The 24,237-nt window shown below is 36.3% G+C and overlaps 1 pseudogene; it reads right to left on the bottom strand.

Moving 5' to 3' along the window:
- Positions 1–306: 306 nt before the first annotated feature.
- LOC113414298 (ribonuclease H2 subunit A pseudogene) lies at positions 307–1,170 on the bottom strand (annotated as a pseudogene).
- Positions 1,171–24,237: the final 23,067 nt, after the last annotated feature.

Raw genomic sequence — 24,237 nt, 5'->3', positions numbered from 1 at the left:
GAATCATGCTGAGACTTTCCAATATAAAATGACATGTCTGTAACTTCCTCCCTCAATAATAAGATTATTTTTTTCAGTTTTTGATAATTTATTAACTAAAAAGGAATTAAGTCACAAGGGCAGGAGGGCCTCCAGGAAGAACATTTATCATATTCTTTCTCTGTTCAATTTTATATCTTTAAGCTGAACCTTTGGGTTTCATGCTGTTTTGTAGCTATGGCTCAAAGGATTTGGAATTGCCCATTAAATAAAAACTAAATGTCAGTTTTCTGTCATAAGATAATTTTCAATGTAAGATAATTTTCAACAAGAAGAAAGCCACCTGCCACCAACTACAAGCTGGTGACAGTTTCCAGTTTGCGTTCATAAAAGAAGTGATGGGCTGTACGCTTGGAGAGGGAAACCTTCCGGATAAAGTAGCTAAGCAAGGACTTTGCACTCTACTAGGGTGGGCCATCTTCAGTCTCATCCCAATGAACAGACACAGCTTTGCTCTCCAGAATGAGCTGAGCTGTGCTCCAGCTAAATCGTACAAACTGTGGATAGCCAAAGATTGGGTCCAGGTTTTGAGCGAGCCATTCTTTAGTTTTGGGATCATTGGGATAGCCCGAGCCATTGGGATAGCCCTGCGCTTATGGTAGGGAAGAGAGATTCTGCCTTGGCCCTCACTGTAAACTCCAGCTCAGGAAACTGCTGCTTTAGCTTTTCTTGGTATGTCTCTGCTGGTCCCACTGTGTATACAAAAACCTCTGCAAGTTGCACTCCAGAATCTATTGCATGCTGGATTAGGCCAATGGCTGTATCGTGGGATAGTGCATTCAAGTTGTACTTTGTCCGTCTCTGCATACTAGTTGAGATGAAATTGGGGGAGAGGATGTGTAGGGCCTATCCTACACATTCCTTAGCAGCATCTATTTTCTCAAAGAGTTCTTCCCGTTGATCTTCTGTCAGAGTTTTAGAATCTGCTACTTTCAAAGTCTCTAGATCTCCCTGCCGAGACACAGGACAGAAACAGATTCTGTAGACCATGGGACCAATGACCACGTTTCCAAGCTCTGCGCGCTGACCACCTTTGTTCTCACTCCAAAATCCCCCTTTCAATAATAAGATTATTGTTGGTATTGTAGAAAGCTGAAGGGCCTGAGAGGTATCTTTATTTCCTGAAGACATGTAAGATAGGGTAAATCCTAAGTTGCATTAACAAAGGGATACAATCGAGATCAAGTGAGGTACTAATACCACTCTATAAAGACTTAGTAAGACCACACCTAGAGTACTGCATCCAGTTTTGGTCACCACATTATAAAAAAGATGCTGAGACTCTAGAAAAAGTACAGAGAAGAGCAATCAGGATGATTAGGGGACTGGAGACTAAGGCATATGAAGAACGGTTACAGGAACTGGGCTTGGCTAGTCTAGTGAAGAGAAGGACCAGGGGAGACATGATAGCAATGTTCCAATATTTGAGGGGCTGCCACAGAGAGGAAGGCGTCAAGCTATTTTCTAAAGCACCTGTAGGCCAGACAAGGAATGATGGATGAAAACTGAACAAGGAGAGATTTAACCTGGAAATAAGGAGAAACTTTCTGACAGTGAGAACAATCAACCAATGGAACAGCTTGCCCCTGGAAGTTGTGGGAGCGCCATCACTTGAGACTTTCAAGAAGAGATTGGACTGCCATTTGTCAGAAATGATGTAGGGTCTCCCACTTGGGCAGGGGCTGGACTAGATGACCTACAAGGTCCCTTCCAACTCTGATTATCTGTCTGTTAAATTTATACTGCAGGAAATTCACATTCTCCCTGATAAGAAAAAAAAAACATTTACCTATAAGGAATTAGATTGATAAGAATTGGATTAGTGGAAATTCAAAAATGGCCAAAAGAGTGGCTATATTAATTTATGAAAAGTTTTATGAAATGGCACCAGCTTCTGATAATATCAGACTATTGGAAAATATTTAGCAACATAATTTGATTCTGCATAATGAATTGGTTCCATTTCATTGGTTCCATATGATACAAGTTATTTTTTTTGGATCAAGTTAAAGGGATTACCATTTAATTTTATTTTTCAGGTGAAAAGTGATGATTGTAGTCATTCTGCTTAAGGACCGATGATAGGAAATGAACACCTTGCTATTATATGCATACTGAGCTCTTTTAACAAGTATTAACATGTTCTACGCAGCTTCATGGAATCTGGATAGATAGATAGATAGATAGATAGATAGATAGATAGATAGATAGATAGATAGATAGATATATAGATATAGATATAGATATAGATATAGATATAGATATAGATATAGATATATAGATATAGATATAGATATAGATATAGATATAGATATAGATATAGATATAGATATAGATAGATAGATAGATATATAGATATAGATAAAAGAACTGATAATAATTTTTGGATTTTACCAATAAGAAATACTTGAGAATAATTGTTGCAAGAAAAGTATATTTATTTATAGACCAGAGTAGATCATATATTATAATGCAGGTTAGTGGTGATATTAATAGATAGTTCAAAATTCCCAAAAGTCAATGGACAAGAAGAAATGTAGTAAAAAGTGTTTAAAGACTATGTTATATGTTTGTTTGTGTATTTAAGAAGTATGTTTGTGTGTTAAAGTATCTAATTGGAATTTCAATTAAATATTTAAACATATCAATATTATAATTGGTTTTTGTGGAATGGTAAAAGTCCAAGTATATTTCTTTCAAAATTATTACTTTCAAAAAATAATGGGAAAGGGGAGAGGAAAGGGGTTAAACACCTTGATTTTCGGCTATATCATTAAATTGGTATTGGATTGGAATGAAAACAAGACTATGTGGCATTATACACCCAACTGGAGAGCTGTTATTTGATACACTTGAAGTCTTGCCAAAGTAGGACTATACTTAGTAATACCTCAAGTATAATGTTGGAATTATACCTACAGCTTAAGTGGGATTTCCATTTCTAAAGACTGAGATAAATTGGATAATATGGTAAGAAATTAAGAGAATGTAAAGATAGATATGTGTGTGTGTTAGAGAGAGAGAGAGAGAAAGAGAGAGAGAGAGTTCTTGCAAAGTATGGGCTGCAAATGTGACAGCTACTTTTAACTACAAATTATCAATGACACTTTAGAAACTTTTGAAATTTTATAAAAAGAATAAAATTTGCCCCAGCTACTGAATGGCAATATATTCAATACAAGTGTTTGTTGTCTTGTTTAGCTCAGAGGCATTGGCTTCTAGGGAAACTCATAAAGCTTTGAATATATTACAGGCTACAGGTTGAAATGCTAATTCAGTTTTAACAACAAGCTTGAAAAGTACTGAAATAAATATGGGTGATAAACAAGAAATTGGAAAATACAACTGGGGTAATAACTAAATTTGCAACAAAATATTTTCAGGGTTTGAGATAGGTAAACTCTGTTTGTTATGGTCTTAAGACAAGATTATTTCAATAAAAATATAGGTATTTACTGTCCTCTTCAAGTAATGTTTTTCAAACCTTGGTTGATAATATTATGGTGGAAATGGAACAAACTAGAAGGTATGCTAATATATATGGTTTAGTATGTCCTTTAGCAATTTCCTTATTGGTGAGATATTTATAGTATAGTAATCTAGGTTCTTAGACCTGATCAATTGCAAAATAGATCATAATGCATTCTGCAAATATGCATGTCTAGCTGATATCTAAGGTTTGATAATATGTGTCAACTCTTATTGGCTGATTAGCCCTCTGTAAACAAGAAATTTGGACAATTCAATTCTATATTGTCAAGTTTAAATCCATTGTTTAAAAATGTAATTTATACCAAATATTGAGCAATTAATTTTAATTCTATCTATCCACACATAGTTTTGCATTAATTGTATTCACATGCTTTGTTTTCTTTTTGTAATTATATATTAAAATAAATAAAAATTATTTAGATTTACCCTATTAATGTCACAGTTTGAGCAGAGAATATTGTTAACATGTCATTTACTTAATCACTGCTAGTAATTCCTTGCATGTGGAATCTATGAAGACATCTATTACTTTTATTGTGCATGAAAAAGAATCATTACCCAACCTTCACAGGTCAAATACACCTGCATTGTATATTGCAGTGATCTGTTAACATTTGAATTTGTTAGTTTTCAGAAATAGAGAAAGGAATAAATTTTGGCAGGCAATGTTGTATAATAATTTTAATTTTCAGGTCCTCTGTTATTTTGGGGTATGGTGGTGTTAATTTTGGCAACATATAAATTATAATGATACCAATTTTCTAAATTATTTTTTAGAATTAATATTTTAATTATTCACATATCAGTGGGACTTGGAAGAGTTTAAAACAAAAGCAAGCCAAATATAAACAAAATTAAGATAAACAGATTTCTTACTGATTTATTATACTCAATATTTTGAAATTTATTCTATAGTATTCAAGATAGAGAACAAAAAGCAAATATACTTTATTTCATGTTGGAAATACTTTGTGTTTTTTTTATTACACAAACCAAATGAGAGTTTCATAGCCTCAACAATACTGAGTTAATTTCACGAAGATTAGCATCAGAAGATAATTTATTTTGGGAACTGCTCCAATTATATTAAAATAACTGGATTTTCTTGCTCTAAGAGTCTTTCGGATTTAAGAATTTTATTGAATATCAGATGAACTTTAAAATATTAGCTAAATGGCAATAAATCTTCATTGAGATTAGTATCTGCCTAATTAGACTACAATATTTTAAATTAGCAATATTCATTTCAAAGAAAAATCTAGTTAAAAACTTCTTAAATCTTCTTAACCAGATGTTTCTGATATCTGAAATAAGCAGTTTAAAAAAGTTTAATATTAAAGGAAGAAGAGAAGAAGGGAAGGAAGATTTATTTTAGATTCATTTAGGATGTACACATAGGGGAAAATATGTATTATTATAAAAGAAAGACAAAGCTGCTTAAGCTAACTTAATTAGATATTTAAAATGTTGCCATTTCAAAGAGTCCACTACAGGAAAAGAAAGAGATGTTAGCAGGCTTTATTAGCAGATACTATTAAAATTTGTCCCTCTGATACTCTTGATATATAACTAGATGCAAAGCAATCATAGCTCAAATGGTTTCTCAGCTATAAAGGGACAATTTTCATAATGAGCCAAGGAAAAGAAAGTATTAAAGCTCAAACAGCTACCTCTGGAACCACAGTAAAATAACACACATTCACTCACTGACACACACAGTATTTGAACTACTACTTTACCTCAGCACTATTTCATCATCTGATACTACCAGGCACAAAAGAGCATTCATATCTGTTTTTTCCCAATCACTTTACACCTCATTCCACCTGCTTAATATAGGTGATCCCCACATAACGATCACTAATTCAGTGACGTTTGAACTAATAAAAACACTAAATGAGTGGTACTTGCAATTAGTCCATGAAGTTCTTTCCATCACATGCGCATCGTCACATCCTCACCATTTGCAATGTTCACTTTCAATTTCAATTTGTGGGGAAGCTGATAGGAAGTTGGAAATGGCAACCATGTTGTATTTAATAATGGTGTGGGATTCACTTAAACAAACACATCTCTTACAGTTCTAATTCCAGTTCTAATTACTGTTAACTGATGACTACTATCACTATATGTGATTACTAAATATCTAAATACTAAATATGTAAGTACTAAATACTAACCAGACACCATAGACTAAATCACTTTTGGAATCATCCATCAGTAATGTCCTTTTCTCCCCCAGCACAGAGATTATGTACTGTATTTCTCATCACAAATATCAACCAATACTTCAGATGCTGGCATCATACCATAATTGTTTTTGACACATATGTATATCCCCTGAAAGTAAATTAAACTTCCCCAAATCTCTGCAATATTGGAACCTTTGAAGGAAAAACATCATTTCTTGATAACCCCAAATATTGTGAAACTGCATACGACTGAGTTTTTCCAATCATGATGAACTGGCTAGTTCTACTTTGAGAAGGCAGTCCTAGAAAAACCCTTGACATCAAACTGTAAACTAGCATTTTGAATTGTCATGTGCAAAAGATCAGGTCTATACATGAAGATCCAATTAAATGCATGGCTAATTATACCTATGCACATACTCAACTAATGGTTAATACCTGCCTGTGTTTAAATAAGAATCCACAAATTCAAGAAAGGTCAGACTTAGGGTTGGGATGCTACCGGTTCTGCCTGGTTCTAAAGAACTGGTAGCTCTGAAGAGCAGCAGATACCGAACCGGTTCTGTGCCTGCTGCTGCTTGGCCCAGCCACCCGCCTGGGCCCTTACCTGACCTTTATTTCCTGCTTTTTCAACCTCAGCTGCTTTGTGTGGCACAGCTATGCTTGAAAAAGCAGGAAAAAAATGCTTTTTCAAACTCTGTGCACCCGCGCAGCGCTGCTCAGCTGTCCAGGAAGCAAACTGATGATATTTCACACATGCACGTGCAAAATGTAAATCACCGAACCGGTAGTTACACTGGTCAGATCCCACCCTTGGTCAGGCTTATTTTACTTGCTCCTATGTAGAGATTCTAGGCTGATCCCTCTTTTAACTCCACCACCCAGGTTCTTCCATTCTTTCTTCAACAAAATTAGCAAGCTAAGAAAGCCCTCACACTCAGTGTTCTTAAGCCTACCTACTAGTACCACAGTACACCCTTTTGTAAAATTGTAGTGTTAGGGTGGTTTTTAAAGATACCCAAGGTACATCACATTGCAATCTAAATATATGGTGATGTGGGCATGACTTAACGTTGTAACTAATCTCGTTTGGGATTGGACAGTCCTTGGTCTCTGTGCTTTTAAGAAATTTCTTCAAAGCTTCCCTTCTAGCAGGATTTAACGATGATTTAGTGATGATTTTAATGCCTTTTCAAGATGAAAAATAATCCCGGGATTTTATTTTTCACTATGTTCTTATTTACTTTTGTGGATTTTTGTATGGGGACGTGCAGTTTCTGATTTTGCTGTTCACCTTAGAGTCATGTGATTGGGGCAATTAATAAATATTGTTAATTAATAAATACAATTCTTAAAACATAAAAGTGATCTATTCTTTTAACAAACATTTTGCTATAGGTAGGAAGAGAGAACAGAGAACATTGACTTGGCCTTCCATCTTTCCAAGCTGGGTAAAATGAGGACCCAGATTGTTGGGGGGCAATATGCTGACTCTGTAAACTGCTTAGAGAGGGCTATAAAGCACTGTGAAGCAGTATGTAAGTCTGTTGCTATTTTAGAAAGACAGTGGGTAGGAATGGAAAACATAAAAAGAAAATGGATGGCTCAATCCATGGCTTCAGAATGCCATTAACCTTGCTACCACTTACTGCAGTGACCCCCAACATATTATTCTATAATACAGAATAATTATTACCTTTATTGTCAGAATACATGTGTACAATGAGATTGGCTGAGCCTCCGTTCATGCACCACTCCCACAACACAACTCACAGTGAGAACAGAAGTTCCTAATCCAGTCCCTATCAATTATGACCTGCCAAGTATCCCTTTACTGAGCCCCCAGTTGCAGCAGCAGCCACAGTTAGGTTGTATATTTGAAAAGGTCAAATGACAGTTGTATATACAACAACCAGTAAAAAAGAGGCAGGTATCATTGCCGACATCTTGACTTTTTTTTAACCCTTCCTGCAGAAGCCCAGTTCTTACATTAGATTACAGAACTGTAATTTGTCTTTCCATTTATTGCTTCCCAGTGCATCAGTAAAATCAGTTAATAAAACTATGGTTATGCTATGAATCACAGGTTAATTGTCTTTAACCCATTTATTTTTCCCCTCCTTAGGTTTGATTACCAGTGATTATTCCAACCAGTCAGAGTTTCTGTTTCCAACCAGTGCTCAGATATAACTGCCATTAATGTTTATTTTTTATTTTTTTAAAAAAATCAGCATATCTGATTTCAGGCATTTACAAAAAATGCTTTTCTTAGCACTCTTTGGTGCATATTTACATATCATCCCGGACAGCAATAAAAATGATATAAGGTAGAATGGAAAGAAAAATATGGGAACATTAGAAAGGGATTAATTTCTATGATGAAATCAGCATTTAAAATAGAAACCTGACTGATTTTACAGGGCTCAGATACAGGCTGATTCTCAGAGCACTGATAACTTGTTTTCCATAACTCATAATTCAAATGGCCTGGAGGCCATTTACTTAATTAGCCTTGGTGGGATTAGCTGAATTCATCTTAAGCTGAAAACATCTCAGCTGAATGTTTCTGCTGAATCTCACTCATGGGTGTATTTGTTATTACAACAGAAACTTTAGCTCAGGGTGTCCAACCTTGGCAACCTTAAGACTTGTGGATTTTACATTCAAATATGCCTGATAGTTGAAGTCCACAAATATTAGGGTTGCCAAGGTTGGACACCCCTGCTTTAGCTTTTTTTTTGGGGGGGGGGAGGGGGAGGGGATAGGATTGCCATCAGTTTAATTTAAAAAGTCATCCCTGATACACAGTGACCATCCAATAAGAGCTAGTATGCAAACAAGATTTGGTAACCAGAAAGAATTTAGAAACTAGGAACAGATATGAATCCAAAAATGGCAACACACACACCCTCAGGAAAAGAAGTTTCTCTCACACTCACACACACACACACACACACAAAAGGCACAGCAAGATAACAAAGATAAAGAGAACAGTAATTAAAGAAATAGCATGACTGAAGAAAATCCATGGCTTCTTGAAACTATAGTTTTCCCAGGGCAGAGAATTTAGATGAGCTTAAACAATGGACAGAAGGTAGACACAGGTATATTTTGATCTGGACCAGTTTGCTACAGCAAAGATAATGGACTCTTTCAGCTCACGATTCCCAATTCCTCAGAAGCTTCCCTAGAATTTGGGAAATCTTTGTTTCTTAGATTAAAATAAGCAATTAACTGGAAGGATTTAATTCAGCAAATGGAAGGTCCAGCAACCTTCTTGATGCTACAGTTTTAATTTCATCAAATGGAGGACCTTAAATAAGCTGCTATCTGCTTCATGATCACATGGCCAATGTGACCATTGGCTTAGGTCAAATCCATTTAAAAAGCTGTCTTCTGACATTAGATAATGCCTGGAACAAGTGAAGACTTGCAAGGAGTAGGAAAACTCAAAGCTGGCTCCTCATTAGCTACAGAAAAATGAGCTGTGAAGCCAAGAGTATGGGAGGAGAAATAGTTGTTTAGATTTCCATCTCTTATCCTGAGATTGGTTCACTGGCAAGTGAAATGGGAGAGCTTAAATTGTTATCATCGTGGTGACACCAAGCTACCTAGAGTTTTTGGATGTACTACATCCATTCAATACTGCAAGCTTATTCAAAAGTTTTACCCATGTTCTATTTGCAATATGGCTCAATATTATTTTTTTCTACTCATAATGATTGAAGCCATGATTTGCTGTAGTATCATAATAAAATTTAGCAATAAATTACAAAAGAGAGAGAGAGAGAGAGAGAGAAAGCTGAACATAAAAATAAAGGAAAACTGGCAAAAAGATGTAGAAATAATTTTCTAATTAACTACTAAAAAATCAACATGCTGCCTTTTCATTCACTGAGAATATATTTCATTTGGCAAATATGTTTTCAAATAATATGGTGACATGACCTTTAAGGAACTGGACTAGATAGCTCATAGAATGACTAAATAATTGTTCTTTCATAACCCAATCTATATAACATGGCTATTGTTGTACAGCAAATTGGGAGGATGGACTTCTATATACAGTATATTGCTTTAAGATCCTGAACAAAAAGTGGGATAAAATTAATAAGCACATTTCTTGCAGTGTCTTCAATTTTAAATCTTCCAGATAGGAAAAACTACAATATTTATAGCTAGCTAGCATGAAATGTACTCCATCACAACTTGAGAACACGATGATAATTTCATCAACTTTATATACAAGCATCTGATAACAGATCATCAGAGTTGGAAGGGATCTTGTAGATCATCTAGTCCAACCCCCACCACCATCCAAGTGGAAGACCCTACACCATTTCTGACAAATGGCAGTCCAATCTCTTCTTGAAAGTCTCAAGTGATGACGCTCCCACAACTTCTGAGGGCAAGCTGTTCCATTGGTTGATTGTTCTCACTGTCAGAAAGTTTCTCCTTATTTCCAGGTTAAATCTCTCCTTGTTCAGTTTCCATCCATCATTCCTTGTCTGGCCTACAGGCACTTTAGAAAATAGCTTGACCCCTTCCTCTCTGTGGCAGCCCCTCAAATATTGGAAGACCGCTATCATGTCTCCCCTGGTCCTTCTCTTCACAAGACTAACCAAGCCCAGTTCCTGTAACCGTTCTTCATATGTTTTAGTCTCTAGTCTCCTAATCATCCTGGATGCTCTTCTCTGTACTTCTTCTAGAGTCTCAACATCTTTTTTTAATAGTGCGGTGACCAAAACTGGATGCAGTCTTACTAAGGCTGTATAGAGTAGCATTAGTACCTCACTTGATCTTGATTGCATCCCTCTGTTAATGTAATTTAGGACTGCATTAGCTTTTTTGGCTGCTGCTGGCTCATATTTAGCTGGTTGTCCACTAAGACTCCAAGATCCCTCTCACAGTTACTGCTATTGAGCCTGGTTTCACCCAGTCTATATGTGTACTTTTGGTTTTTCTTGCCTAAGTGTAGGACTTTACTTTTCTCTACATTGAATTTCATTTTGTTAAATATGGCCCAGTGTTCTAGTCTGTCAAGATCCATCTGGATCTTGACTCTATCTTCTTGGGTGTTAGCTATTCCTGCCAGCTTAGTATCATCTGCAAATTTGGTAAGTTCCCCTTCTATTCCCTCATCTCAGTCATTAATGAAGATATTGAAGAGTACTGGGCCTAAGATGGAACATTGTGGCACCCCACTGCTTACTTTCCTCCATGTAGACTTAGACCCATTAAGGACTACTCATTGAGTATGATTCGCCAGCCAGTTGCGAGTCCATCTAGTGGTGGTACTATCTATTCCACTTTTTTCTAGCTTACTAAGAAGTAGGTTGTGGCCTACTTTGTCAAATGCCTTGCTGAAATCTTAATATATTATGTCCACAGTATTTCGCTGGTCTACTAATTTAGTTACTTTGTTGAAAAATGAAATAAGATTGGTTTGGCATGATCTGTTTTTAACAAACCCATGCTGACTGCTAGTTATTACTTTACTTGTTTCTAGATGTTGGCAGATCCATTTTTTTAATTATCTTTTCCAGTATCTTCCTGGATGTTGATGTTAGGCTGATTGGTCTATAGCAGTGGTGGCTAAGCTTTTTCATCTCCCGTGCTTATAATTGTGTGTACGCTTACTTGCGTGCACTCATATGCCAGCACCCAAAAGGCAATGCATGCTGGCCCCCCATGCCCCCTGTGAATGCATGTGCCCCCCTCATACACTGCATGTCTGCATATGTGCATGCAATCCCCATTATGCGCCATGCATCTGCGCATGCCTGCCTGACTCCCTTTTTGTATGCTGTGCATCTGCGCATTCACACTCAATCCCCCTTGTGCGCCACGCATCTGTGCATGCGCGTGTGATTCCCTCCTTGCATGCCACATGTCTGCACATACACACGTGATCCCCTTGCGCACCAAGCGTCTTTGCGCATGCGCATGCAACTCCCTCTTTGTGCACCATGCATCTGTGCTTGCGCACACATTTTCCCCTCTCACACAGCACATCTGCGGATGTGTGTGTGATCCACTCGCATGAAGCGCGTCCCTGTGCATGTGTGTGAGTCTCTCGTGCACCCCCTCCACCCCCTGTGCATGTGTGCCAGATTCCCGACAATCAGCTGTCAGGCGGTGGTGCGTGCGCGCATGCACAGTGGGACTCTTCTGGACAACCTCTCGCGTGCTGGGGGAAATGGCTCTGCATGCCACTTCCAGCACATGTGGCATAGGTTCGCCAACAAAGGTCTATAGTTTCCTGGATCTGTTTTTCTTTTCTTTTTTGAAGATGGGAACCACATCAGGTCTTTTCCAGTCCTCTGGCAGTTCCGGTGCTCCAGGATTTTTGAAAGATATGGTGCAATGGTTCTGAAATGACTTCTGCCAGCTCCTTTAAAACTCTGGGATGTAATCCATCAGGCCCTGGTGATTTGTGTTAATCAAGATCAGACAGGTGTTCTCTTACTATTTTTTTTTCTTATTTTAACTTTTATTTCTGATCTGTCTTTTACATTTATGTTTTTGATGGGTTGAGCTATAGTATCTTTTTGCATGAAGACAGATGCAAAGAATGAGTTAAGCAGTTCTGCTTTCTCTCTGTTGCCTGTGACTTCCTTTCCATCTTCTCTCTTTAGTGGACCAACTGTTTCCTTGATTTTGTTCTTGTTATTTATATGTTGGAAGAAACTTCTTTTTTATCATCTTTGACTTTTATTGCAAGTCTTTGTTCTGAGCTTTTGCTTTCCTGACTTCGTGTTTGCAGAGTCTGGATATCTGCTGTTATTCTGCCTTAGTTGTATGTCTTTCTTTCCGTTTTTTGTACTTGTCCTTTTTTTCTTTCAATTTGCTAGAGAGATCTTTGTGCAGCCATGCTGGTTTCTTCTTGGATTTCTTGTTTTTCTTTCTCAGTGGTATTGTGCTGGTTTGGGCTTCTATGATCATACTTTTCAGAGTTTCCCAAGATTCTTGAGTTGTTTTCCCTTTTTGGATTTTCATCCATGGAATCTTTCCCAAGTTCTGAATTTATTAAAATCAGCTCTTTTAAAATCCAAGACTCTGGTGTCATTATGTTCTATAGCTTGTGTTTGTGTTGAATTCTAGCATGACATGGTCACTCTCACCCAAGGTTCCTGCAGTTTCAACTCCCTCTATCACTTCTTCTCTGTTTGTAAGAATTAAGTCCAGTATGGCTGTCCCTCTAGTTCCATCGTCTACTTTTTGGACAACAAAGTTGTCAGCTAGGTTGGTTAGGAACTTATTTGATTTCTCACTTGGTGCAGAATTAGTTTTCCAATTGATATCAGGATAATTGAAGTCCTGATGACACAAACATGACCAAATGTCATAATGCATACTTTTTACTACCATCTTCTCATCAATTGCTAGTATATAAGTCATGTGGTCTGCATTGCACAATGAACTTTCATCATTTATCTTCTCCTTCCTCCCATTTTCCTTCCTGTGGGCTTCTATGTGCTTATTTGTTATGTTTTATCCAGGAATATACCTAAGGGGAAACCACAGAACTCTTTACCATTCCTAAGTGCAACCCAATTCTTTTCAACTTACTTCTTTGCAAACTTGAAAAAGAGATGTTACTATTCTAAAGAGTCCACTCATTACAGTTTATGCATTTCTTAAATCAGCTGAAAGTTTTTCTCAGGCTGGAAGAAAAGCTGAAAAAAATCAGAATACTTTAATGACTAGTAGGGAAGTATTGTGCTTCAGCTCACATTACACCCAAAGCACTGTTTTTCAAATCATTTTCGAAGCATGTATAGCTGAATATCTAGGTAAAAATCTTAATTGGATTTGGAAAGTTTTAAATAACTTTCTTTTTCAAAAAGGAAAATGATGAGCTTTCTAGTCTTTAATGTTTAATAATTCCGGTGATTTGAAAATGTTCCACACATATGTGTTGCATACTGGTTTGAGAAATACAGTTTAAGTTGCACTAACATGTATACTAATACAATATTATGTTAAAGGAACAAACTTAAAACTGCAGTACCCATCCATGTTCCTGTAAAGTCATCCTATTAAATTCATTGGCAGAAACTTGGAGATTTTTGCTGTATCTTCTGCTATTAATTTCTTACCTCTTTGTTTGAACTTCTCAGAAATGCAATTGCAAGAAATAATCTGGAGTTAAAGTGTTGACATAATACTTCTTATCATGCTGTGATCATCCAGGAATATATAACTAGCACTATGATTTGAAGATGATAAATCCTTAGCTTTATGCTTTTGACTCCTCACCCAATAAATACTTTAAAGCATTGCTATTTTTGAGGAGAAAATAGAAAATAAAAGGAATCATTTTGTTGTCTGAACTAAGTAGCTATTATAGATGCTCTTTAACCATGTTGGAATTGATAAATTTCCAAAATAACTTATGATTAGTACAATTGTGTTAAAATATAAGAGGTGGCTGAAAAGTTATGTGTAAATGTTGGCTTCTGTAGGGTACTGGATACTTTCCACAAAAAACCATGTTACTCACAAATAAAGATGTGTGATGTTAGAGTTTATTGCAGTTCTTCCAATCACGATCAGCAACAACAATGGCACTCCGTGCCAAGTTAACATTGAGAGCAACTGACTCTCAACGCCGTTTATATCCACCCCTCCCAATTAACCTAACCTAACATCCACCCCATGCCTAATCAATTATGCCTATCAACCCCCGTTACCCCTACCCCATGTGGATCACACGCACCTTCTTGGCTTACATCCCATCCTATCCCCCTCCCTGTCCAATGCAGTAACTACAGCAAGAGAGAAACACCGAACAAAAAGCAATTCAAAACAATCCATAGGCCCCGCGCAGCAGCTGATTGAGACGCTCACACTTCTGGAACCTCTGTCATGCCATGCGATACATTAGCAGTCACAGCGGCAGTGTATAGCCCCCACTCAGCTGTGGAGGAGGAAGATGATTGGGGGAGATCGCCGACCTCCCCTCAGCTGTGTTGAGGAGGATCGCTGAATCTCTAGCACATTTGTCGGGCTTTGGAAACTAGCCAGACTGCCGAGCCCGACAGTAAATTTAATATGTAATCAATATTTAAAAAGATAGAATCACCCATATCTCAATTTTATATCACAGAAAAGGCTGATGTGATACCATCAAATATGTTTGTACTGTACAAAATCACATTGAGTATTAATAAAAGAGTTATATGATTACAAAATAGTAAAACAAATTATCATAGCAGGTTATATACCAATTTTCATATTTCAGACAAAACAATTTGATTATCTGAAAGCTAATTAGACATTACTGCTTTACTTAACAATATGTCCTAAGACGTGTTCAAGATAGCAAAAATAGTTAACCTAAATATTGAATCTCAGACTAGGAAGAACCCTAACTTTCTCAAACTTTAATGCCTATACAATAACTGCCTGGGAAGAAATTTTATGGATATTCGATCAGAACAAACATCTTGTCTCTGGAGTGAAGAAATTATTGAAGTATTATGTTTTGTTTTATTGCTCTTATTATGAAGATGTCTGTAACAGCTAATAACTTTCTATCTATTAACATTTCAAACATAAGTGAATTCATTGTATCCAATAACTATTATCAAATCAACATTTTTTTTAAAAAAAATCTATGAATGTGGCAGCAAGATGCATAAAGTCAGCTACAATATGGATTAAATGAACCATTGGAATGGTTAAAGGAGCAACTTAGGGGAAAATTGGGTCATAGAGAAAAATGAATCTATGTGGTTGGTAAGACTGGGCAACAACACGATGGCACACAATCAATCATTTGTAAAATATATAGAAAATCAATATTATGTTCTTTTATTATTATTCATATTTGCTGTTTCTGAATTTGTCTTGTTTCTTCTTTTCTGAATTGGTCAATGGTCAATTAAAGTTGACTGATATTACATAGTATTGTGTTCAAAACGCTACTACATTTTCTCAAGTGTTCTCATTGATTTTGTTTTTCCTTAAAGGAAATCAGTGAGAAAAAGAAGAATATTTATTTATTTATATTCTGTTATTATTATTATTATTTATCATCATCATCATCATCATCAACATCAACATCTCAAGGTAAAAACACATCCAATACTCCTACCCTCCTATTTTCCTCACAGCAAACAACCCTGTGAGGTTTTGTTGGGCTGAAACGGAATGACTGGCCCAAAATCATCCAGTTGGCTTTCATGGCTAAGGTGGAACCAGAACTCATGGCCTATTGTTTTCTAACATGGTGCCTTAAACCACTAGATAAAACTGACTACCTCACTAACACACACACCCCATTTTTTCAAGGAGATTAAGGGGTATATGAGCGTGTCTTATAGTATAACATCCCATCAAAAGTCTTCAGCCAACCTAGTTTCACACAGAATCATTAAATCCTAAGAAAACGCTTAACATGGAATTGGTATATCTTTATATTAAAATGAATATAAGAAGAGCTGTGAAAAGAGTGTGATATAATAGAAAGCAGCAATAATACTTTTATCACCTGGTGTATAATTAGAAACTCAATCAAAAGAATTACAAGGCAAAATTCTTAGTAAAGAAAAAAAAACTGCATTTGACTCAAATGATTCCTTGTTGTGTTATGGACATATTCACGAATCCTCAGACTTACAGCAGGCTGCCTTCTATACATTAATCAGGTTAAAAGATTCCTAGCTTTTTAAAATCAGTCTGGTTTGGCTAATTGCTCTCATATAACCTGGCTTTATATTCTTAAGCACCTGAACAAATATGGGGAGAAATACAGACACTTCTTTTGCTGAAGAGAAAAAGATTTGAGTAATTGGAGAGTGATTTCAGCACAACATTTTTATTTTTACTTGACTTCAGCCGAGCTTGGGGAAAATTTCCCCACAATATACTTGTTGATAAATTGATAAAATATAGTTGAGATGTTGCAGTTGTTAGGTAGAGTTATGGCCAGATGAAGGACATTACACAAAATTTCTCCTTAGTGGCTCACTGCAGCTTAGAAAGATAACAAAAAAGCCACAAGATCTTTATTAATGACTGAGATCAAGAAGAAAAAAAAGCTCACAAACTTTGCAGACAAAAGGTAGCTAATAAATCAGAACACAAAAACAGGATTTCAAAATTCTATGTATTTGTTAGAGAACTGACCAAAACAGAAAATAAATTCCAACAAAATAAATAAACCTGCACTTAGAAAGCACATATATATATAATAAATTAATTCCAAATTTGAAGATTTTAGACTAAAAGAATGTTGAAATTATAGTACATCACAAAGAAAAGTCTTAGAGTTTGTAAGAGATCACATACCTTTACAAGCGAAAATAACAATGTTATTCAGATTGGGCCATATACTTCTGTTTTAGCTTTATCAAGCTTAATTGGGGAATTGTGATTAATTCTGGGCTCTAAAGTTTAGGAGAGCTTCAATAAACCAAAGAACAAAAATGCATACAAAAATGTTCCTCTAGGAAAAGGTGGAGAGATTGGTATATTACCAATAGTCCTGATTTACAATGTACTTTATAATGTATTAGGAAAATGAAGTTCAGAACTTGCTGAAGTTAGTTAATGAATCTAAGAATGATAAAAAGACCTTCAAAATAAAAATAAGAGGAGAAAAATCAATTCAGTAGAGACAAGAAAAGAGTAAAAAAAAACCTAAACATAAGCCAGAATTATTTAACTTCTTTTTGGGCCCTGTATTTTCAGAGAAAAAAAGATATGTGTTCATCAGGGAACTATGAAGAGCTAGTTGAAAGAGTAAGCTTGACAGAAAAATAATCAGGGAATATCGACTGACTTTGAATGAGTTCAAACCTTCAGGGCCTGATGAATTTCATCTTAAAGTATTAAAGGAATTTGCTGATTGACCAGCCAAATCTTTATCATATTTGAGAAGTCCTGAAGAATGGATGAAGTGCCAAATGTCTGGAAGAAAACTAATTTCCATATTTTAAAAGAAGGAAGCAAAGAATATTGAGGAGACTATAGGCCAACCAATCTGCATTGGAACTTGAGGGGGAAAAATCCATTTAAGACACAAATAATGGATTTAAGTTACAGAAAGGCAGATTCCAACTGAATGCTAAATGGCCGAAAACCAACAGTTACAATGGATTGGACTTGATGGGTATTGGACTTTAGTCCTCTAAATATATAAATTAGATTGTAATAACATGATGATAATGTGATATAAAACACATTTTAAATACTGGAAATACTGCTTCAAATATTTACATTAAAACAATCTTATTAAATATGGAAGCTCACTCAAACTTGCTATTTTCAAAATATTTCATAAATATGTCCTGATTTTTTTTATATAAAATATCTAGTGAAACCTGATCTGCTTAATATAACCTCTTTCAAGGTATTAAATGAGCCCCGGGTGTTAGTTTTACTGATGATAAAATAGATATACATCATAAAATACATTTATGATGTATATCACACTGGAAGATGAGCCAATGTAGTATGAATTGTTTATATTATTATTCAAGTTCATATCCCTTCTTAAAATCAATTCCAGTTCCTATTACCTCCTTTTATATCCAATTTAGTTCTTCACTTGGAAGACAAAAACTAGGTCACATTGATCTACGACCATATTGGAAAGATACAAATTGAAGGATGTATCTCAATAGCTCCCGTGAAAGTTTTTCATTTATCTGAGATGTACTATCATTTTGACAAGCTTGGTACAGTTTCCCTGACATCTTCTTCCTAGTTAAGTACTTTAAGATCAGAACCCTGGAAAGAAGTTATGTTGTTTATCTAGCCAATATTCCCATGCTTTTGAGGATGAGTAGCTTTTACTATTAATCTGTCCAGTGATTTTGGTATTTCAAGAGTCTTGGTAACTTTTCTAGTTCTCATAGTTTGTGCCTTATATAATTTATTTTCATTTTTTTTATCATTTTGCAGATGCTTTTCATTTTGTCTGTTTTTCATCTGCTTAAACTAATCATACTGGATGATATACTCTCCTAATAGCACTGGGTAGCTTCTCTTATCCTGTCTGTATCTGGGTTTTCTGAAAATGAACTTCTAAATTTATATCTATCTTCCTAGTGGCCCAGCAAAAATTAATATTTGAATAGAGTAGAATAGAGTAGAATAGAGTAGAATAGAGTAGAGTAGAATAAATACTTTGTTTGGTCAAGCGTGATTAAACACACAAGAAATTTGTCTCAGGTGCAGAAACTATCCATGTACATATAAAGCAACAGAATCATCATCATCATAATACCAATTGGGGGGAATAACTAAATAAATGATAATAAAAAGATAATAATTAAATAAGTGATAATAGAAAAACCTATATCCGTGATGGTGAACCTATGCCACATGTGCCAGAAGTGGCACACACAGCCATCTCTCTGGGCATGCCAGCTGTCGCCCATAGCTCTTCTGGGTGCACGTATGTGTGCTGGCCAGCTGGTCTTCATGTGCACAGGAGCCTGGAAATTGGAAGAGCAGCTCCCTGGAGCGCATGCGTGCACCAGCCAGCTGATCTTTGCACATGCATGCACATTAGAAACCAGAAAACCAGATGGCTGGTGCGCATACATGCGCCAGGAAACTACACTTCTGGTTTCCGGTGCTCCCATGCATGCACATCAGGAAGTTGCTCTTCCGGTTTCCGGAATGCGCACATGCACGTGCTCCCATGTCAGCACTCGGTGCCAAAAAGGTTAGGCATCACTGCCCTATATAAACTATATAAATGGATATAAACTATATCAACTGTCAAATTTCAGTCAGTAATAAGTTTACTTATTACTTATTACTATTACTTATTACTTATTACTATATCTACAATGTAAGTTAAGAATTTAAACAATCTTAGATTTCTTGATTTTTTTTGCAGACAATGGAGCAACTTTGTTTTTCATACTAGTCAATTATATCATAATTAGGGGTATTTCATATAAATAGGAAGAAGTGGACCCTAACACAATGAAAAGTTATATACTCAGTGCATCTTAACACTCAATGTTAAAAACACATTTTTGGCCAGACAAACAATTTGTGATGCTGAACCTCAAACAGATAAACAAGAGCTGATACTAGTAAGTTAGGGTCTTTATTTAATTTAAAAAGACCACAAGCTTCCATAAACAAAAGCAGGACTAGCAATTATTTATAAAGCATTACTGTTAATGGATTTTTGCAAATCTTTATTACAAGGTATGGAGGAAATCTATGCATCTATATGGATAGACTAAGAGTCAACAATTTGATGGCATATAATCAATCAATCAGTTATATGATAGGGAAGGAGGAAGAAAATTATCAAAAGGACAAACTAGGGAAAGAAAAAGAGTAGTAGAACTTATTACCTTAGTAATCTTTCATGATAGAGTATATATGACCTGTAAGGCATCTAGCAAAGAGAAATATGAAGTACTAAAAATGCAAACAAACAAAATCCTAGTCATCAATGAACTGGAAGTTTTCAAGTGGGGATGCTGAAGCTCAAGTCTCAATAAAGCCTTTATTAGGCAAGATTGTAGATTATTTAGCAGAAAGATAAGTAGTTTCAATAAAGACTTGGGAACAATAACAAATTGCAGTATTTTCAAAGAATATCTACCACAACTATTTGTAACCCAGGGTGATTTTGGTAAGACAGGAGACTATATAAACTGAATCAAATAAACTGGTGCTTAAATTAATATGGCAATAAATAAAACCAACAGTTTTGGATGCAGACTAAAAATTATGGAAAGAATGGGTGGAAGAGACAGACCAGCAGTAAGGTGCATGGACTCAGTTACAGTGATGATGGGTGCCCCATTGGAAGACGTGACAGACTAGATTATGGATCTATTGTCCTCAAGAAAATCTATCTATGTATTCCCAGAATTCAAACTATTTTATGCCACATAGTAAATTAATCCTGAAACTTAACATTCATGGAAAATGAAAGGAATAGAGACACTAGGACTGATTTCTGAAAATCAAGTCATGTTGATGCTTAATAGATTTGCCAGGAGTAAAACTGAGAAAATCATTAAGGCAGACCAAGGTGTTAGAAGTGTCACTAATTAGTGTTTGAAGTTAAAGAAAAAAGAATTGGTAGAAGGTTGAGTCATACACCCTTGACAATGTGCTTTCCTTTTATCTTCAAGATGTGACACACACACACACACACACACACACCTATACACACACACAAATACACATATCGACAATGTTCCATTTATAGCATTGAAATAATAAAGTCAATAGAGTTGCTTCCTTCCCTTGATAGTGGCATTTAGCTTCTGCTGCTACTATAGATAAAACAAGGCAAGTTAGAACAATGTGATGTGTAATTACTGAATGCCTTGGACTTAAGCCAGATTAAGGGCAGCTAACAAATCCCTCCTTATATTAAATCAACAGACTCCAGTACCTGGAGAAATAAGCTTGGCAATGGGTTCCTTCCTTGTGCAGATTCCAGGCTGTGCTCAGTGCTGGGTCCTTTCCATGTTTGAAGCTTAATTCTTTGCCAGCCATTGTAATTTGTAATTAATAGCTATAGTCTATTAATGGAACATCAGCTGACCAATATTCCCTAGAATATAGATTTCCTCTATAAATAAATAAATACCAGGAGAGATTATGTTTTATAGGTAGAGAGGGAATGGCCTTGAGGGACAGGAGGTAAAGCTGCTACCAAGACAATGGAAAGATAAAAGAAGACTAAGTCTGGGGTCAGAAACATAGAATGGGTAAGACAAGCCTGTCCTTAGTTTTCATGAAGATAAAGGGAGGAAGGAGGGAAGTACATTCAGACTTGCAATTTGTGCTAGAGCTTTATAACAAAAGTAGAACTGATCTGCATGACATTGGATTCCTAGTCTGATCTACTTTGAAGGGCAATCACAGTAAAAATAGCTGTGAAGGGATAAAACATTGTCCAAGGAAGGAGGCAGTGGAACCCTATAGGTTGTTGGCCCAACATCCTCTACTCTGTGCAATATAGAATATTTGTGTAAGAGATCTTATTCTATTTCTAAGTAGAAAATATGTTCCTACCAGATCAATTAATTCAGCATTAAATCAAGCTGACTCAAAGATGGAGAGCCAATTATAAAGACATATCCTTAAGAAATGGTAACTGGGTATTTCAGAAACTGGGTAGGAAATCTGTCTGGATTAGCATATAAACAGAATTTCAATTTTTCTGAGTTATTCTGGCAGTCTGAAAATTATTTCAATTTTAATGGAGAATGAATGTTGCTCAGGATATTCCAAACACCTCTGCCTTAAATTAACTTAATTTAATCATACTGTAGCTATGAAAAACAAAAACAAAACAAAATGGGAGAAATAAAAGTAACATGAGAACTAAAATAAAATATAATCTTCTCAAGATGCTAACACTTTTATCAACCTCAATATGTTAATAATTTATTTTAAATAAATGCTTCACACTGATGCTAGATAAAATTAACAAGACCGGAAGATGCCAACCTATATTAAATCTTCAATATTTTCCAAATGCATTTAATTTTAAAATGTTTTAATGAGGGATTTCTCAAATTATATATATATATAGCATAATGTTGCCCCTACAAAAGTAAAAAGATAGCACAACTGTTTCAAATGGGTTGGTTATGAATATCAAAACTTTAATTATACACACACACAAATATGTATGTATGTATGTATATTGTATGTATGTATGTATGTATCCTCATTTCTTTTTCCCTCCAGATTCAAAAATGAATGATGAATGATGCTGTGATTGTATTGTATAACAGATATTAAGGTGTTTTTTTTTTAAAAAAAAAAAAAAAGACATTATCTGAAAGTTAAAAATAAATAAATCCAGAAACTACTAAAATATCCAGAAAGGCTATATTGAAAACCATGAGATCAAAGCTGAAGAAACATGGTCAACGCATAAGCCCCTATCATCATGACTGAAAGTGGATATAGATGACTTTGAAAAAACACAGTGGAAGGAGTCAGCCATAAATCAAAGAAAATAAACAAAAGAAAACTAAAAAGCATCCATGGTTACTCTGAGAATAATTAATGATATGACTCAATTGAGACATTACTGGAGTAGGCAGGAAAGAACTGTACTTTTAGTAGATTAATAAATAGTTGGTGTCCAAATATCAACAGATTTATTTGGTGTCAAATTCTTTCAAAGATGATCACCCAATATTGTATTTCATAACAATTATTACCCTGTTCTGCTATATTATTGAGTTACTTTCTATTTTTTTCTCTTTTTGAGATCAATAGTTTTTGCTCCTGTTATTTGGCATGTATCCTGATGAGTTGGCATGTACTATTGTCAGAAAATGCATTCTGACCATCTTTTTAGCTTTATGCTCTACATTGTTCTTGTTTCCAAGATTTTCTAAAAAGTGGGGGAATGATTTTACTTTTGCTGTGGTTTGAATTGCCACACAGGAGATTGTGTATTAATATTTTTTTACAACCATGTGCTTCATATAGAATTTCCATATAAGATTGGAAAGCAAATGATAGAAAATGTACAATATACATATGCATGATGACATGGTGTGTTTTATTAACAATCAGATATGAATGGGGAATGGGAAATGAACACGTGTGGGGAGATGCTCCTCAAATGAGCAGCTGCCCATCCCGTGCCTGGTTTTGCTGTGCTTTGCACTTGCTTGAGGAGCATCTCCCCTCATGTGTGCACCCTCCCAGCCCCACCACAGCTGCCGGTTGCGAGAGGAGGAGGAGGAGGATTGCCCGAAGGGACGCTTCCACCGTGGCTGGCGATCGTTGTTCAGCCAGTCTGGATTCCAAAAAGAAGAAATGAAAGAAGTAGCAAAGAACGCCAAGGAAAGCTTGCTGGCTTGGCCCAGCCGTGGCTTTAAGGGAGAGATAGAGACACAGAGAGAGAGAGAGAAGTGGGGAGAGACGGGAAGATAGAGACCCAGCCGCTTCACTATTCCCCACCATCCTCCTTAAAGCAAGGCCAGGTGATGGAGGGGAGGGAGAGGAGCAGGGCCAGCCACTTCAGGCAAGGTGAAGAGGCAGTGACCAAGCATGGGAGATTAGAAGCTGGAAGCGGTGGCTCCCAGCTCAGCCAGCCCGAGGGACTTTGAGGTCAGATGGCCTGGAGTAGCCGAGACTCAAGCAAGCATTGCACTGTGGGTTCAACCAGAATGCTCATTTCTTTGGTGTTGGCTTTATGGAGCCGCGGGGTGAGGCCTGGGCTGATGTGTGACAGCAGCGCCTTTAGCTGTGCTTGATTGTAAGTGTCTAAATAATCTGGCAAAGACCCCAGAGGAGTCACTCAGGTAGACCTCCCTCTCTGCAGTCCTCCTCCTGCAGAAAATGGTCATTCCCTGAGCTAAGAAGGCAAGGAGCTGTGGCTCAGCTAGGACTACCCTGAATGGTCCCAATTCAGTGTGGAGAGGGCGGCTCCCACTGGCAATCCCCCTTTCCCTCGGTGCTCTGACTTCCTATGGCCTGCTGGCCTGAATGCTGAGTCAGATCACCAGAAGGCCACTTCCCCGCTTCTCAGCTGTGCTCCTGT

The sequence above is a fragment of the Notechis scutatus genome, chromosome 2 (assembly GCF_049901735.1).
Source record: "Notechis scutatus isolate UNSWTSFEM ecotype Mainland chromosome 2, rNotScu1.2, whole genome shotgun sequence".
NCBI classification, from domain to species: domain Eukaryota; kingdom Metazoa; phylum Chordata; class Lepidosauria; order Squamata; family Elapidae; genus Notechis; species Notechis scutatus.
The sequence above is the reverse complement of the archived record's forward strand: the minus strand, read 5'-3'. Positions and strand labels throughout refer to the sequence as shown.